This window comes from Panthera uncia, unplaced genomic scaffold, assembly GCF_023721935.1.
Source record: "Panthera uncia isolate 11264 unplaced genomic scaffold, Puncia_PCG_1.0 HiC_scaffold_1430, whole genome shotgun sequence".
In the NCBI taxonomy this organism is placed as follows: Eukaryota; Metazoa; Chordata; class Mammalia; order Carnivora; family Felidae; genus Panthera; species Panthera uncia.
The window spans coordinates 58,327-76,229 of NW_026058064.1; positions in this window are offsets into that span (position 1 = coordinate 58,327).

The following is a 17,903-nucleotide window of genomic DNA, read 5'->3' on the forward strand; positions in this document are numbered from 1 at the left end:
ATGAAACCCTGATTTTTATGTTATTTTTTTAAATGTTTATTTAGTTTTGAGAGAGAGAGGAAGCACACACGAAAGACAGAGAGAGAGAGGGAGACAGGGGATCCAGAGCAGGCTCCGTGCTAACAGCAAAGAGCCCAACCCCGGGCTCAAACACACAAACCGTGAGCCCAAGTCGGATGCTTAACTAACTGAGTCACCAGGCGCCCCTTTGATGCACTGATTTTTAAAGCAATCATCCTTCCTAATGCAGTTTTAAAATGTAATGCCCATCATATTTCCTGGCGCCTCAATAACAAAGGCTGCTGAAACCCCGGGGGCCGGAGGAGGACACCTTGTAGGACTTCTGGGTCACCCTGATGGACATGGTGGAGGCCGGTGTGGAGGCTGGAGTGGAGGCGAGTAGGCTGAGCCTACCTGAGGTTCGAGAAGAAGCCGAGAAGCTGCTTCTATGGTCGATGCACTGATTTTTAAAGCAATCACCCTTCCTAATGCAGTTTTAAAATGTAATGCCCATCATATTTCCTGGGGCTGCAATAACAAAGTACGAGAGATCGGGTGGTTTAAAACAATATAAATGTATTCTCTCACACACAGTACTGGAGGCTGGTAGTCTGCAATCAAGTTGTCAGCAGGGCCATCCTCTCTCTGCAGGCTATAGGGAAAAATCCTTCCTTGCTTTTTCCAGCTTCTCGTGGTCCCCTGCAATCCTCAGTATTCCTTGCCTACAGCTGCACCATTCCAACCTCTGTGCCTGTCTTCACTTCTTCACAGGGCCTTATTCCCTGTGTCTGTGTGTCCTTACCCCTTCTGGGGACACCAGCCATTGAATCTGGGGCCCACCCTAATCCCGTGTGGCTTTACCTTAACTAAGGACATCTGCAAAGAACTTATTTTCAAGTAAAGGTCACAATCTGAGGCTCCATGTGGACATGAGTTCTTGGGGGGGGGGGGGGCAGGGATAGCGGGAGAAACTAATCAACCCACTACAGGATGTTATTTCATGTCAGGCATTGACTCGGCACTCAAGGCACAATGATGAGCAAAAACCAACATGGTTCCTGTTCTCTTAGATACTATAGTCTAGCATGAAATTAGGTGTGGATCAAGCAGTGTTTTCAAGAGCACCAATGTATGGAAGGGCATGTGCTCTTTGAGAGCATGAATCAGGAGAAATTGATCATGCCAGGAAGTTGGAAAAGCCTTCTTGGATACTGAGGTTTGAGCTAAAATATTAAAGATGAGTGGAGAGAGGTAAGTAGGTTAGAAGTGGAGAGAAGAGAGAAGGGTGTTCCAGACAAGAGGGAATGGCAGGTGTAAATGACTTCTGGTGGGAAGGAGCACATTGCAAGAGGTAAAATACAGCCCTGCAGTTGGTATTTCTCACACTAAGCACTAAAAATCAGAATATGCCCAGACTGTGATCTCTAAATGTAATATACAGCCAAAAACAGATAGAGGAACCTGGAAAAATGTCTGAATCCTGGTTTAGAGTAGGAAATATACTAGATTTTTATCTTGTTCTACCAAAGAGTAAGGAAAGAACAGACTACTGGGATTCTGTCAAAAGGGTTTGGGAGCCATCTTGAAGAGGCTTGTACTGGCCAAAATATTGATTGTACTGGGATAATTTGAGCATCAATCAGAAATTATTGGAAGGGGCTGAAACACATCACTTTAAAACTTAGGACTACCAAGTGATACTAAACAACTCACTTTTTAAAAAAATTTTTTTTAACGTTTATTTATTTTTGAGACAGAGAGAGACAGAGCACGGACAGGGGAGGGGCAGAGAGAGAGGGAGACACAGAATCTGAAACAGGCTCCAGGCTCTGAGTGGTCAGCACAGAGCCCGATGCGGGGCTTGAACTCACGGACCACAAGATCATGACCTGAGCCGAAGTTAGACGCTTAACCGACCGAGCCACCCAGGTGCCCCAACAACTCACTTTTTAAACTTTGGTGGCTGTGAGGGAACCAACCTATTTTCTGAAAACTGGTAAATAAGATGAAAGAATCAAGCATTTATTTCTATTGTGTGAATGTGTTGTCTTCAGGATAAACACAGAACTGATAAAGATTCAGTTTGTAGAGGTATGTCAGCTAATAGATGACAAAGGAATGAGAACATATTACCATATTTTGAACCCCTCATGAAGCAACAGTATTTCATCATTGATTCACAGCTGTCTAAAAGAGAGCTGAATTGTAGGTACCTCTATGAATATTCTACTCCATAGCTGAATCTGAGTTAAATTAGGCTTCTAGATCTAACTACAATATCAGGAACATGTTAAATGACATGATACAGACGCAGACAGCAAAATCTTAGAATATGCTGAATTCTTCAGGAATAGATTATGTAGTTTCTTTTTTTTATTTCATTTAAAAATTTTTTTAATTTATTTTTTTAAATTTACATCCAAATTAGTTACCATATAGTGCAACAATGATTTCAGGGGTAGATTCCTTAATGCCCTTTACCCATTTACTCCATGCCCCCACCCACAACCCCTCCAGTAACCCTCAGTTCTCCAAATTTAAGAGTCTCTTATGTTTTTATATTATTTTTTGTTTCCCTTCCCTTATGTTCATCTGTTTTGTCTCTTAAAGTCCTCATATGAGTGAAGTCATATGCTTTTTGTCTTTCTCTGACTGACTGATTTCTCTTAGCATAATACCCTCCAGTTCTATCCACGTAGTTGCAAATGGAAAGATTTCATTTTTTCTGATTGCCAAGTAATACTCCATTGTATGTATACACCACATCCTCTTTATCCATTCATCCATTGATGGACGTTTGGGCTCTTTCCATACTTTGGCTATTGTTGGTAGTGCTGCTACAAACATTGAGGTGCATATGTCCCTTTGAAACAGCACACCTGTATCCCTTGGATAAATACCTAGTAGTGCAATTGCTGGGCCGTAGGGTAGTTCTATTTTTAATTTTTTGAGGAACCTCCATCCTGTTTTCCAGAGTGGCTGCATCAGTTTGCAATCCCACCAGCCGTGCAAAAGATATCCTTTTTCTCTGCATCCTCACCAACATCTGTTGTTGCCCGAATTGTTAATGTTAGCCATTCTGATAGGTGTGAGGTGGTATCTCATTGTGGTTTTGATTTGTATTTCCCTGCTGATGAGTGATGTTGAGCATTTTTTCATGTGTCGGTTGGCCATCTGGATATCTTCTTTGGAAAAGTGTCTATTCATGTCTTCTGCCCATTTCCTCACTGGATTATTTGTTTTTTGGGTGTTGAATTTGGTAAGTTCTTTATGGATTGTGGATACTAACCCTTTATCTGATATATCGTTTGCAAATATCTTCTCCCATTCTGTCAGTTGTCTTTTAGTTTTGCCGATTGTTTTCCTTCACTGTGCAGAAGCTTTTTATTTTGATGAGGTCCCAGTAGTTCATTTTTGCTTTTGTTTCCCTTGCCTCTGGCGACGTGTTGAGTAAGAAGTTGCTGCAGCCAAGGTCAAAGGGATTTTTGCCTGCTTTCTCCTCGAGGATTTTGATGGCCTCCTATCTTACATTGAGGTCTTTCATCCATTTTGAGTTTACTTTGTGTATGGTGTAAGAAATTGGTCCCGGATCATTCTTCTGCATGTCGCGGTCCAGTTTTCCCATCACCACTTGCTGAAGAGACTGTCTTTATTCCAGCGGATATTCTTTCCTGCTTTGTCAAAGATGAGTTGGCCATACATTTGTGGGTCCATTTCTGGGTTCTGTATTCTGTTCCATTGATCTGAGTGTCTGTTCTTGCGCCAGTACCATACTGTCTTGATGATTACAGCTTTGTAGTATAGCTTGAAGTCTCGGATTGTGATGCCTCCTGCTTTGGTTTTCTTTTTCAAGATTGCTTTGGCTATTTGGGGTCTTTTCTGGTTCCATACAAATTTTAGAATTATTTGTTCTAGTTCTGTGAAGAATTCTGGTGATATTTTGATAGGGATTGCATTGAATATGTAGATTGCTTGCGTAGTATCGACACTTTAACAATATTTGTTCTTCCTATCCAGGAGCATGGAATCTTTTTCCATTTTTTTGTGTCTTCTTCAATTTATTTCAGAATTTTTCTGTATTTTTCAGTGTATAGATTTTTCACCTCTTTGGTTAGATCTATTCTTAGGTATTTTATGGTTTTTGGTTCAATTTTAAATATGATTGATTCCTTGATTTCTCTTTCTGTTGCTTCATTGTTGGTGAATAGGAACACAACGAATTTCTTTGCATTGATTTTATATCCTGAACTTTGCTGAATTCATGAATCAGTTCTAGCAGTTTTTTGGTGGAATCTTTTGGGTTTTCCACATAGAGTATCATGTCATCTGCGGAGAGTGAAAGTTTGACCTCCTCCTGGCTGAATTGAATACCTCTAGTTTCTTTAATAAATGAATTGCCAGGAGAAAAATGAGAGAAGAGGTCTCTATCAATTGAAAGAGACAAAGGACCTAACAAACAAATGCTGGATGTGGATGTTATTTGGATCCACATCCAAACCAACCCAATGGTAAAAACAAAAACCAAACATGTATATGCAATCAGAGAAATTCAAACACAGTCTGGATATCTGATGGCATTAGAGAATATCACTTTCTTTTGGGAGGCAAGGATACTGTCATTTTGATTATGTTTAAAAAAGAGTTCTTGCTTTTTTTAGATGCATACTGAAACATTTATGAATGAAATAATACAATAGCAAGGATTTGCTTCAAAATATTCCCACTGTTATAGAGAAGGAAAGAAACAGATGGTAAAATAGATAAAACAAGCAAAGCCCTGAGTTGAAGAGTTTTGGAACTGGGTGACGGGTGTACAGGGAAATCATATTCCACTTTTATTGATATTCTGTACTCCTGTCAATGAAAAATAAAAGAGACGGAAAAAAATTAGGAAATAGAAAAGAACACTCTGTGAATTCCTGCTTCTTTTTTATGTCATTGTGTTTTTTTGTACTTCACTCTGGATAGTGCTGGTTTCCTCTAGAATGGTCACCAAAGTAACAACTCTGTTGTATCTCCACGCAGGGAACATGCTAGATTTATTGAATCAGGATCCCTTGCGGTTGTCTAAGTGTTGAGTTACCAAGTACCACAGGAAACTGGGAAAGAAGCTGTGTACATTTTCCTTTCCTTCCCCCCCCCCACAACTTACATGTTTTCTAAAGGAAAGATAAACCCAGGAGAGGATGTGAATAGCATACTTAAAAATACAGGCCATATTTCTTTTTTCCCTGAACACAGCAAGTTTAAGCTAAAAACTAACTTAGCAATTTAAACAATGACTACTTCATTTTTTAAAATAGTTTATACTGTATAGACACTACTTTTGAGTGAAATATCAGTGTTTGCTTAAGAAGGTTGCTTTTATCATTTTTGAATGTTCTTTTTTTCTGAAAAAACAAAAACAAAAACAAAAACAAAAACACTCGACTTGAAACTTCAGTCAAGCTGGGGTTGGGGTGTTTATGCTTAAATCACTTGACATCCTTTCACACTGTCAGATGACTGCAAGAAGTTAAATTTGTTGTCGTTTTAGAGACTATCAGGGGGCTCCTGGAGTAGAGCATGAAGACTCTCCATCTCAGGGTTCTGAGTTCAAGTCCCACATTGGGCATATAGCCTACTTAAAAAAACAACAACAATACAGTCTATCAGAAATGTATTTTGGTGAAAAAAACATTTTATGGATTATCTATACTACTGAAGGTACAGGAGAGGATATGGTGAGAATCTCTATAAATCCTCAGTATTACAATGTATTAAGCATATGTGACAATCATACAAATAAACAAAATCACAAACTTTTAATCAACACATATTATCAATAAATATGACTTAATACAATACAACTTATAGAAATCAGTCAAGGAAATAAATATGTTGACAACACCTAAATGTATTTCTAGCTTGAAACTTTCTGTTGAGCTCTAAAATGACAAATTGACTTCTGGATATTTCCACCTGTATGACCTTCCCACAAACAACTAAAAGAATCAATAAGCTTAATTGAGTTCAATTCAACATTCATTTATGGATCCCCTTTCAGTAGATGTGTTAGAAGCTGGGGACACAGAGATAACTAAGATCCAGCCTCTGATTCAAAGAGGTCACACACACGTACAACCACCAGAATTAATTCTTCACCAAAACTTTTGCTCTTTTCTGAGTTCCGTGTCTTGGTGGATGGCAACATGCAGTCCCCACAGCTAGAAACATTTCAATAGTTTCTGGCACATTTTCCCTCACAACCGCCACAAAATGGCATTCAGTCCATTTTCTAAGTCTTTCCGATTTATGTCTCGAGATTCTCCGATTCTGTACCTTCCATGACAGTCCCGTTGCTACCAAGTAGTTTTACACTTTGTCATCTTTCTCTTGGACTATTGTAACAGCCTCCTAACTGGTTTCTCTGCTTCCAAATTGTCCCCTCTCCTCCCTGTCCACCTGTCCTCTTTCGCCACCAGACTTGCTTCTTGAAAACAAAGATCGAATCACATTACTCTCTTGTTTTCAAACCTTTTCTAAATACATTGCACACCTTTGTAGGCTTCCAGACTTTCTGCAGGGGCCACACACAAAGCCTACAGAGGACAAGCAGGTGGCACAGGGAGAGAAGACCGTGCAGATGCCGCACCCTATCTGAAAGAGGCACAGCTCCTTTGCTCCGGCCCTGTGGGAATGCTGGAGGGCTGGGTCCTGTTTTGCCAAAGCTTTTACTTTTTTTGTTTTGTTTCTGTCAGAAGCTAGCAATCCTGATTTTTATTGAAGTCCCTTGGTTTTGAGATAATTGGCTCATATTTTGAACTCACCTTGTAAGACCGCTTATATTTGGGTCATTTTGTGAACTCTGCTTTTTTTCTTTGAACATCTCATCGTTATTCGTATGGCCAACTCCTGTTCATCTGTTAGGACACAGACCAAATGTCCCTAATCTGTGAATCCTTCTCTAATCCTAGTCAGAATTAATAGCTCACTGGTCTAAATTTCCATAAACTTTAACTGAACTTGAATTTAATAATAAAAAGAAAAAAAAAGTATACCATGCTTGATTTCTACGATAGATTATTTAACACAGTGAGAGTTTACTGGGGAAAAGGTCTATGTCAATGTCAGAAGAAAAGAGAAACTTGATTTTCTCCTTCTATTCAGAAGTTATAATCTAACAAACCAAAACTTCATAATAAATAATTTTTGAAAAACAAGAGTTTGAAACAGAGGAAAGAGTGAATCTGTTTTAAACACCCCTTTCTCCATCAAAGGCACTGCAATGAAAGATAATATGTAAGAGGAGAAAGCAAAGAGACATAGCTGGACTTTTAAGCCAGATGGACATCTCCATCCAGCAGAATTAGCATAGAATGGGGGGCAGGGTGGAAGGCACCTAGACTGGTCTCCTGGTTCCCAGTGGGGATTACAGCTCCTGCTGAGTAGAGGAGGCCAAATGCGTTCAGTTCCACATGGGAAGCCACAGCCAGACTCGCTACTCTGGTGGGTAAAGGAGGAGCAAATACAGATATTTCAGGCGTACAAAGACATGTAATAAACAAGAGTTTATTGTGTCAATGACTCAGCAAAAAATTAGCAAAAGCAGTAGGTTAAGGAAAAGTGAACCCAGTGGTTAGGCATATGGGCTATAAAACACAATGAGCACAGAAACTGATAAAAATATGTTGGTTGACTTGAGTATTTAATATAAAAGTCTCTCTCTCTCTCTCTCTCTCAAAATAAATAAATTAATTAATTAATTAATAAAATTTAAAAAATAATATTTGGGGGAACAAAAAATTCACCTTTACATTATGCAGAATAGAGAGGAAACTACCATAAAAATTACAAAGCATTTAGAAACAAACTACAGCATTTCCTACCTATTTACTGTGTGTAGCAGAAATGCAGCTATCAACTCGCCTGTCATCACCTGGCTTTTGGGTTGGGTGAAGAATCAACCCAGGAGCTCTGTACCCAGGAGAGACTCAAAACAATTCAGAAAGATTAAAAACGTAGACAAGGAAATAGGGGATAAATGCTAAGCAACAAGATGGAGTTATGATACACGCATCAGTCCATCAGGGCAAAAATGCTCAATGAGAAAAGGAAATGTACTTTAAGAATAATAAAGGGTCCAAATCCACAAGTAGATGCGACCGTTTTGACCTTCATCAATAAATACCCAAATGAGAAACAAAACCTGATCCTTGGCCTGGCCGCCACCATGCCGTGTGCACACCCTGTGCCACCATCAGAGAAAGAAGTACTTTCCGAGTTAAAATGTGAAAAACCGTGAATGCTTGTGTCCCCTCCAGAAATAAAGCCTCATGGCTCTTTGCTGTAAAAGTTGCTGACTCTCTGAGAGCAATGCTATCTCTGACATCTGAAGATAAGCAGCAATTCTTGCAGAGGGGATGATCATTTGAGGGAAAATGGATCCCCACTGTCAGTGGGGTTAACGAACAGACAAATTGTGGTGTTTTTTAATCTTTTAAATACTGGCTAAAACCTTTATTCAAGAAATCTCTCGAAGCCTGGGCTCCACTACAAATACTGTTTTACTGTTCAAGTTTCTCTTTACTACAACACCAAGGTATATCCAGAATAAAAAGCAGGAAATGTAACAGAAACACATTTGGACAGAAATGGACAGATGCGTTCAGAAATGGGAGGGTGATGGTAACATTAACTCTCCCTTTTGGACCCCTGACTCTCTGAGGAGGCACAAGTGAAAAAACTGTATAACATTTGAAAACTATGATTGTATTCATACCCAAAAAACAGAACGTAATTTTCTTACTCATTAACTTTGTCACTGTCGATTACCCATGAAGAAAGATGAAATCAGTGCACTTAAACTACCTTCTGCCACTCACTCCCCATTTGGTTTGTATTACTATTGTTAAATTGATAATATTCATAACATTTTCCTGCAGAAACATTCTCTCGTACATTTGGTTATTTACTGCTATCACTAATGCCTTTATCACCGATTCCCTAGGCCTCTCTTACTTGGCTACCGCACAGTTTTGTTTTGTTTTGCTTTGTTTTGTTTTGAGAGAGAGCGCGAGTAGGCAAGAGTGCAAGTGAGGGGCAGAGAGAGAGAGAGGGGGGGAGAGAATCCCAAAGCAGGGCTCCAGCTCATCTGATATGGGGCTTCCGCTCATGAACTGTGAGACCATGACCTGAGCCAAAGTCAGATGCTTAACCCACTGAGCCACACAGGCACCCCCCAGTTTTCTTCTCTTAAAGACGCTCTTGTGAGTTTTCTCCCCCCACCCCCAGTTCTCCAGTATTTGGAAGTACCTGTGTGTGGCTGTGCAGTGCCATTGTTTAGGTCTGTAGGTGGACCTCTTAGGTTTGAATTCTAGTCTTTGCCACTCACGATGTGATGTTGAGCAAGTAACCTCTCACGTTTCCTCCTTAAACGAGGGACCTCCATATGTGCTCTTTATTCTATTTGTTGGCCCCACTGCAATCCACCCCAGCTCCTCTCTGGGCCCTGCTCTGCCTCATTCTCTTCCCCCAGGAGGCTGACTACTGCTCTGTCCATCATCTGGGCTGCCTGACCATTGGCTTCCAGTTACATTGGGCCAAGGGGAAGGGATGCAGGAAATCAGGCGGCAGGGGTGGGAAAGGGCGAGTTGGGTATTTCTTCCTTTCTTCCCTTTCTGCAACCCTTGTGAGGACAGTCCCTGGAGGTGGCCACTCCTAGCTCCAGCTCTCACTGAACTCTGACGACACCGCGTTCTCCTCTTCTCCATCCTGAGAGTGGGAATGATGTTCTGCTCGGTTTTCGGCACATCTTGCCAGATCTTGTTGTTCCTTAACGTTGACTAAGGTTAGCCTTCAACCTTTAATCGTTAACTAACTTTTAACTTGTTCTTTTGCTTGACCGTTCTAAGAAGTTTTTTTTATTTTGTAATGTGTAATTAATTAATTTACGTAGAGGGCGTGTGAGTGAGCATGTGCTTGAGCTAGTGGGGGAGGCGCAGAGAGAAAGGGAGAGAGAGAGTCCCAAGCGACTCCATGCTGTCTGCGCAGAGCCCTACACGGGGCTCTACCTCAGCAACTGTGAGATCTTGATCCGAGCCCAAAACAAGAGTCCGATGTGCAACCAACCTGAGCCACCTAGGTGCCTCCTAAGCAGTTTTTGTATTAGTCTCTTCATCTGAAGTGTGTTGCCTGCCGGGATCCTGACTGATCCAGTCCTTAGGACTCTCTTAAAGATACAACTCTCAGACTGACTTGCTAACCGTCATTTTGTGGCCAACCTCCGTGCCTGGGGCCACAGGGCACACGCAATAGATGGCATGCTGTGGCATCACGATTACATTACTCTTCATAGGGGTGTGAGCTGGAGAGGCAGCGAGGGCAAGGCTTTGGAAGATAACCAGGCTGTTGTACTCCCTGATATTATGACAAGGATGATGACAAATCTTTCGGGGAGTGTTGCCGGACTCTGAGTGTGCCAGAGAGTATAAAAATAGATTACTTTACCTTCAAGACAAAAGTGGAGAACCAGAAAGGTTCTCTGGAGGCTTCGAAAGAATTCCTTCCTAATCGCTTCTCGGCCTTCTGGCTAAGATCAAGTGTAGAAGAATTCCTTCCGGCCTATAGCTGCAGAGCCAAAATGAAGAAGGATCAGACCTAAAACTGAACTGCTTGGTTGCCGAATTACAACTCTGGTTAAGCCTGAGTCTCTTTTGCTAAGATCAGAACACTGGCTGGGAAGGAAGAGATTCTCAAGTAGGGACATTCGTGCAGAAGGCATTTGAATCTTCAAATCATCCGGAACCTCCCTTGTTGCGATTTCAAATAGTCCCTCCTCTCCTGTCTCAGGAAATCACCCTTTTCTTTCCCTGAGAACTTGGAATGATATTTCCTGAGGCTGTTGCCTTACCTGGGGGATGCCTTTTCTAATAGACCCGACCATAACGCCTCCAAGCCCGAAAGGAGAATTAAACCACCGCCCGGCACAGGGGGGATCTGTGCATTCACGTGGGGGGTGGAAGACATGGTAAATAGGCCAAAGGAACTACAGGTGCTTTTTACTGCTTCTAGATGGGCCAGAACCCAGGAAGTAGTACATAACAGAATAGATCCTATTAGATCAGGATTTCCAAATTTTGACTTGAAGGCCAGTGGCCCACCCCCTGTTTTTAGATGACATGCAAACTAAGAATGGTTGTTACGTTTCTAAATGGTTGGAAAAGAAAGTATTTTATGTCACATGGAAATGATATAAAATTCAAATTCCAGCGTCCATAAGTAAAGCTTTACTTCAGTGTCCATAAATAAAGGGATGCAGCCATGCCCTTTATCTTTGGGTGCTTTTGCACTGCAAGGTGAGTACTCATGACAGAAACTGGCTCTCACAGCTAAAAATTATTTACAGTCTGTCTCTTGAAAGAAAAAAAGTTTGCTGATCCGTATTCCCTATCTTTGAGATAATAGTTTCAAGTGTCACCATTAAATTGGAATCCTAGTTAAAAAAAATTTTTTTTAATGTTTATTTTTTAGAGAGAGAGAGAGAGAGAGAGAGAGAGAGACAGAGCACTAGTGGTGGAGGGCAGAGAGAGAGGAAGACACAGAATCTGAAGCAGGCTCTGGCCGGGCTCTGAGCTGTCAGTGCAGAGCCTGACACAGGGCTTGAACCCATGAGCCCTGAGATCATGACTTGAGCTGAAGTCGGAAGTTTAACTGACTGAGCCACCCAGGTGCCTTGGGATCCTAGCTTTATTATTTTTTTTTTAATTTATTTCTTTTATTTCTTTTTTTTTTAATATATGAAATTTATTGTCAAATTGGTTTCCATACAACACCCAGTGCTCATCCCAAAAGGTGCCCTCATCAATACCCATCACCCACCTCCCCCCCCTCCCCCCCCCCCCATCAACCCTCAGTTTGTTCTCAGTTTTTAAGAGTCCTTTATGCTTTGGCTCTCTCCCACTCTAACCTCTTTTTTTTTTTTTTTTCCTTCCCCTCCCCCATGGGTTTCTGTTAAGTTTCTCAGGATCCACATAAAAGTGAAACCATATGGTATCTGTCTTTCTCTGTATGGTTTGTTTCACTTAGCATCACACTCTCCAGTTCCATCCATGTTGCTACAAAGGGCCATATTTCATTCTTTCTCATTGTCACGTAGTACTCCATTGTGTATATAAACCACAATTTCTTTATCCATTCATCAGTTGATGGACATTTAGGCTCTTTCCATAATTTGGCTATTTTGAGAGTGCTGCTATAAATATTGGGGTACAAGTGCCCCTATGCATCAGCACTCCTGTATCCCTTGGGTAAATTCCTAGCAGTGCTACTGCTGGGTCATAGGGTAGGTCTATTTTTAATTTTTGGAGGAACCTCCACACTGTTTTCCAGAGTGGCTGCACCAATTTGCATTCCCACCAACAGTGCAAGAGGGTTCCCATTTCTCCACATCCTCGCGAGCATCTATAGTCTCCTGATTTGTTCATTTTGGCCACTCTGACTGGCATGAGGTGATATCTGAGTGTGGTCTTGATTTGTATTTCCCTGATGAGGAGTGACATTGAGCATCTTTTCATGTGCCTGTTGGCCATCCAGATGTCTTCTTTAAGAAGTGTCTATTTATGTTTTCTGCCCATTTCTTCACTGGATTATTTGTTTTTCGGGTGTGGAGTTTGGTGAGCCCTTTATAGATTTTGGATACTAGCCCTTTGTCTGATATGTCATTTGCAAATATCTTTTCCCATTCCGTTGGTTGCCTTTTAGTTTTGTTGGTTGTTTCCTTTGCAGTGTAGAAGCTTTTTATCTTCATAAGGTCCCAGTAGTTCATATTTGCTTTTAATTCCCTTGACTTTGGGGATGTGTCAAGTAAGAAATTGCTATGGCTGAGGTCAGAGAGGTCTTTTCCTGCTTTCTCCTCTAGGGTTTTGATGGTTTCCTGTCTCACATTCAGGTCCTTTATCCATTTTGAGTTTATTTTTGTGAATGGTGTGAGAAAGTGATCTAGTTTCAATCTTCTGCATGTTGCTGTCCAGTTCTCACAGCACCATTTGTTAAAGAGACTGTCTTTTTCCCATTGGATATTGTTTCCTGCTTTGTCAAAGATTAGTTGGCCATACGTTTGTGGGTCTAGTTCTGGGGTTTCTATTCTATTCCATTGCTCTATGTGTCTGTTTTTGTGCCAATACAATGCTGTCTTGATGATTACAGCTTTGTAGTAGAGGCTAAAGTCTGGGAATGTGATGCCTCCTGCTTTGGTCTTCTTCTTCAAAATTACTTTGGCTATTCAGGGCCTTTTGTGGTTCCATATGAATTTTAGGATTGCTTGTTCTAGCTTTGAAAAGAATGCTGGTGCAATTTTGATTGGGATTGCATTGAATGTGTAGATAGCTTTGGGTAGGATTGACATTTTGACAATATTTATTCTTCCAACCCATGAGCATGGAGTGTTTTTCCATTTCTTTGTATCTTCTTCAATTTCCTTCATAAGCTTTCTATAGTTTTGAGCATACAGATAGTTTACATCTTTGGTTAGATTTATTCCTAGGTATTTTATGCTTCTTGGTGCAATTGTAAATGGGATCAGTTTCTTTATTTGTCTTTCTGTTGCTTCATTATTAGTGTATAAGAATGCAACTGATTTCTGTACATTGATTTTGTATCCTGCAACTTTGCTAAATTCATGTATCAGTTCTAACAGACTTCTGGTGGAGTCTATCGGATTTTCCATGTATAATATCATGTCATCTGCAAAAAGTGAAAGCTTAACTTCATCTTTGCCAATTTTGATGCCTTTGATTTCCTTTTGTTGTCTGATTGCTGATGATAGAACTTCCAACACTATGTTAAACAACAGAGGTGAGAGTGGACATCCCTGTCGTGTTCCTGATCTCAGGGAAAAAGCTCTCAGTTTTTCCCCATTGAGGATGATGTTAGCTGTGGGCTTTTCATAAATGGCTTTTATGATCTTTAAGTATGTACCTTCTATCCCGACTTTCTCGAGGGTTTTTATTAAGAAAGGATGCTGAATTTTGTCAAAGGCCTTTTCTGCATCGATTGACAGGATCATATGGTTCTTATCTTTTCTTTTATTAATGTGATGTATCACGTTGATTGATTTGCGAATGTTGAACCAGCCCTGCATCCCAGGAATGAATCCCACTTGATCATGGTGAATAATTCTTTTTATAAGCTGTTGAATTCGATTTGCTAGTATCTTATTGAGAATTTTTGCATCCATATTCATCAGGGATATTGGCCTGTAGTTCTCTTTTTTTACTGGGTCTCTGTTGGTTTAGGAATCAAAGTAATACTGGCTTCATAGAATGAGTCTGGAAGTTTTCCTTCCCTTTCTATTTTTTGGAATAGCTTGAGAAGGATAGGTATTATCTCTGCTTTAAATGTCCGGTAGAACTCCCCTGGGAAGCCATCTGGTCCTGGACTCTTATTTGTTGGGAGATTTTTGATGATTGATTCCATTTCTTCACTGGTTATGGGTCTGTTCAAGCTTTCTATTTCCTCCTGATTGAGTTTTGGAAGAGAGTGGGTGTTTAGGAATTTGTCCATTTCTTCCAGGTTGTCCAGTTTGTTGGCATATAATTTTTCATAGTATTCCCTGATAATTGCTTGTATCTCTGAGGGATTGGATGTAATAATTCCATTTTCATTCATGATTTTATCTATTTGTGTCATCTCCCTTTTCTTTTTGAGAAGCCTGGCCAGAGGTTTATCAATTTTGTTTATTTTTTCAAAAAACCAACTCTTGGTTTCATTGATCTGCTCTACAGTTTTTTTAGATTCTATATTGTTTATTTCTGCTCTGATCTTTATTATTTCTCTTCTTCTGCTGGGTTTAGGTTGTCTTTGCTGTTCTGCTTCTATTTCCTTTAGGTGTGCTGTTAGATTTTGTATTTGAGATTTTTCTTGTTTCTTGAGATAGGCCTGGATTGCAATGTATTTTCCTCTCAGGACTGCCTTCGCTGCATCCCAAAGCGTTTGGATTGTTGTATTTTCATTTTCGTTTGTTTCCATATATTTTTTAATTTCTTCTCTAATTGCCTGGTTGACCCATTCATTCTTTAGTAGGGTGTTCTTTAACCTCCATGCTTTTGGAGGTTTTCCAGACTTTTTCCTGTGGTTGATTTCAAGCTTCATAGCATTGTGGTCTGAAAGTATGCATGGTATGATTTCAATTCTTGTAAACTTATGAAGGGCTGTTTTGTGACCCAGTATGTGAGCTATCTTGGAGAATGTTCCATGTGCACTCGAGAAGAAAGTATATTCTGTTGCTTTGGGATGCAGAGTTCTAAATATATCTGTCAAGTCCATCTGATCCAATGTATCATTCAGGGCCCTTGTTTCTTTATTGACCGTGTGTCTAGATGATCTATTCATTTCTGTAAGTGGAGTGTTAAAGTCCCCTGCAATGACCACATTCTTATCAATAAGGTTGCTTATGTTTGTGAGTAATTGTTTTATATATTTGGGGGCTCCTGTGGTCGGCGCAAAGACATTTATAATTGTTAGCTCTTCCTGATGGATAGACCCTGTGATTATTATATAATGCCCTTCTTCATCTCTTGTTACAGCCTTTAAAGTCTAGTTTGTCTGATATAAGTATGGCTACTCCAGCTTTCTTTTGACTTCCAGTAGCATGATAAATAGTTCTCCATCCCCTCACTCTCAATCTGAAGGTGTCCTCAGGTCTAAAATGAGTCTCTTGTAGACAGCAAATAGATGGGTCTTGTTTTTTTTATCCATTCTGATACCCTATGTCTTTTGGTTGACGCATTTAGTCCATTTACATTCAGGGTTATTATAGAAAGATATGGGTTCAGAGTCATTGTGATGTCCATAGGTTTCATGCTTGTAGCAATGTCTCTGGTACTTTGTCTCACAGGATCCCCCTTAGGATCTCTTGTAGGGCTGGTTTAGTTGTGACGAATTCCTTCAGTGTTTGTTTGGGAAGACCTTTATCTCTCTTTCTATTCTAAATGACAAACTTGCTGGATAAAGGATTCTCAGCTGCATATTTTTTCTGTTCCTCACATTGAAGATCTCCTGCCATTTCTTTTTGGCCTGCCAAGTTTCAGTAGAAAGATCAGTCACGAGTCTTATAGGTCTCCCTTTGTATGTTAGAGCACGTTTATCTCTAGCTGCTTTGAGAATTTTCTCTTTATCCTTGTTATTTTGCCAGTTTCACTATGATATGTCGTGCGGAAGATCGATTCAAGTTACGTCTGAAGGGAGTTCTCTGTGCCTCTTGGATTTCAATGCCTTTTTCCTCCCCAGATCCGGGAAGTTCTCAGCTATCATTTCTTCAAGTACACCTTCAGCACCTTTCCCTCTCTCTTCCTCCTCTGGAATACCGATTATGTGTAGATTATTTCTCTTTAGTGCATCACTTTGTTCTCTAATTTTCCCCTCATACTCCTGGATTTTTTTATCTCTCTTTTTCTCAGCTTCTTCTTTTTCCATAATTTTATCTTCTAGTTCACCTATTCTCTCCTCTGCCTCTTCAATCCAGGCCGTAGTTGTCTCCATTTTATTTTGCAGTTCATTGATAGCCTCCTGGCTGTTCCTTAGTCCCTTGATCTCTGTAGCAAGAGATTCTCTGCTGTCCTCTATACTGTTTTCAAGCCCAGTGATTAATTTTATGACTCTTATTCTAAATTCACTTTCTGTTATATTGTTTAAATCGTTTTTGATCAGTTCATTAGATGTTGTTATTTCCTGGACGTTTTTCTGAGGGGAATTCTTCCATTTGGTCATTTTGGATAGTCCCTGGAATGGTGCAGGACTGCGGGGCACTTCCCCTGTGCTGTCTTGAATAAGGTGCGTTGGTGGGCGGGGCCACAGTCAGACCTGATGTCTGCCCTCAGCCCACCGCTGGGGCCACAGTCAGACTGGTGTGTGCCTTCTCTTCCCCTCTCCTAGGGGCGGGATTCACTGTGGGGTGGCGTGGCCCGTCTGGGCTATTTGCACACTGCCAGGCTTGTGGTGCTGGGGATCTGGCGTATTAGCTGGGGTGGATCAGCAAGGTGCACAGGGGCGGAAGGGGCAGGCTCAGCTCGCTTTTCCTTCAGAGATCCGCTTCCGGAGGGGCCCTGCGGCACCGGGAGGGAGTCAGACCTGCCGGAGGGATGGATCCGCAGAAGCACAGCGTTGGGTGTTTGCGCGGTGCCAGCAAGTTCCCTGGCAGGAACTGGTTCCCTTTGGGATTTTGGCTGGGGGATGGGCGGGGGAGATGGCACTGGTGAGCGCCTTTGTTCCCCGCCAAGCTGAGCTCTGCCGTCCGGGGGCTCAGCAGCTCTCCCTCCCTTTGTCCTCCAGCCTTCCCGCTTCACGAGCAGAGCTGTTCACTGATGACCTCCCAGACGCTAAGTCGCGCTTGCTGTCAGAACACACTCCGTCCGGCCCCTCCGCTTTCCCAGCCAGACTCGGGGGCTCTGCTTGGCCGGCAGCCTGCCCCTCCGCCCCAGGTCCCTCCGGCCAGTCCGTGGAGCGCGCACCGCCTCGCCGCTCTTCCTACCTTCTTCCGTGGGCCTCTCGTCTGCGCTTGGCTCCAGAGACTCCGTTCTGCTAATCCTCTGGCGGTTTTCTGGGTTCTTTAGGCAGGTGTAGGTGGAATCTAAGTGATCAGCAGGACGCGCGGTGAGCCCAGCGTCCTCCTACGCCGCCATCTTCCCAGGATCCCGGGATCCTAGCTTTAATGGGAATGATGAGGTCCTGGCTAGGCAGAGGCCAAGTGGTGGTCCTTAACCATTAGAAAAAATAGGCACAATTTCTATCATAGGTAGAGTCAGAATGGCCAACTGCTTTGACTTGTTGGAATCTGTGGTAGTAGTGAGTTGATTGTGGGTTACAGGAATGAAATGAATGTGTATTCCGCCGAGATATTGACTGAGATACAGAACCTTGTGGGTGTA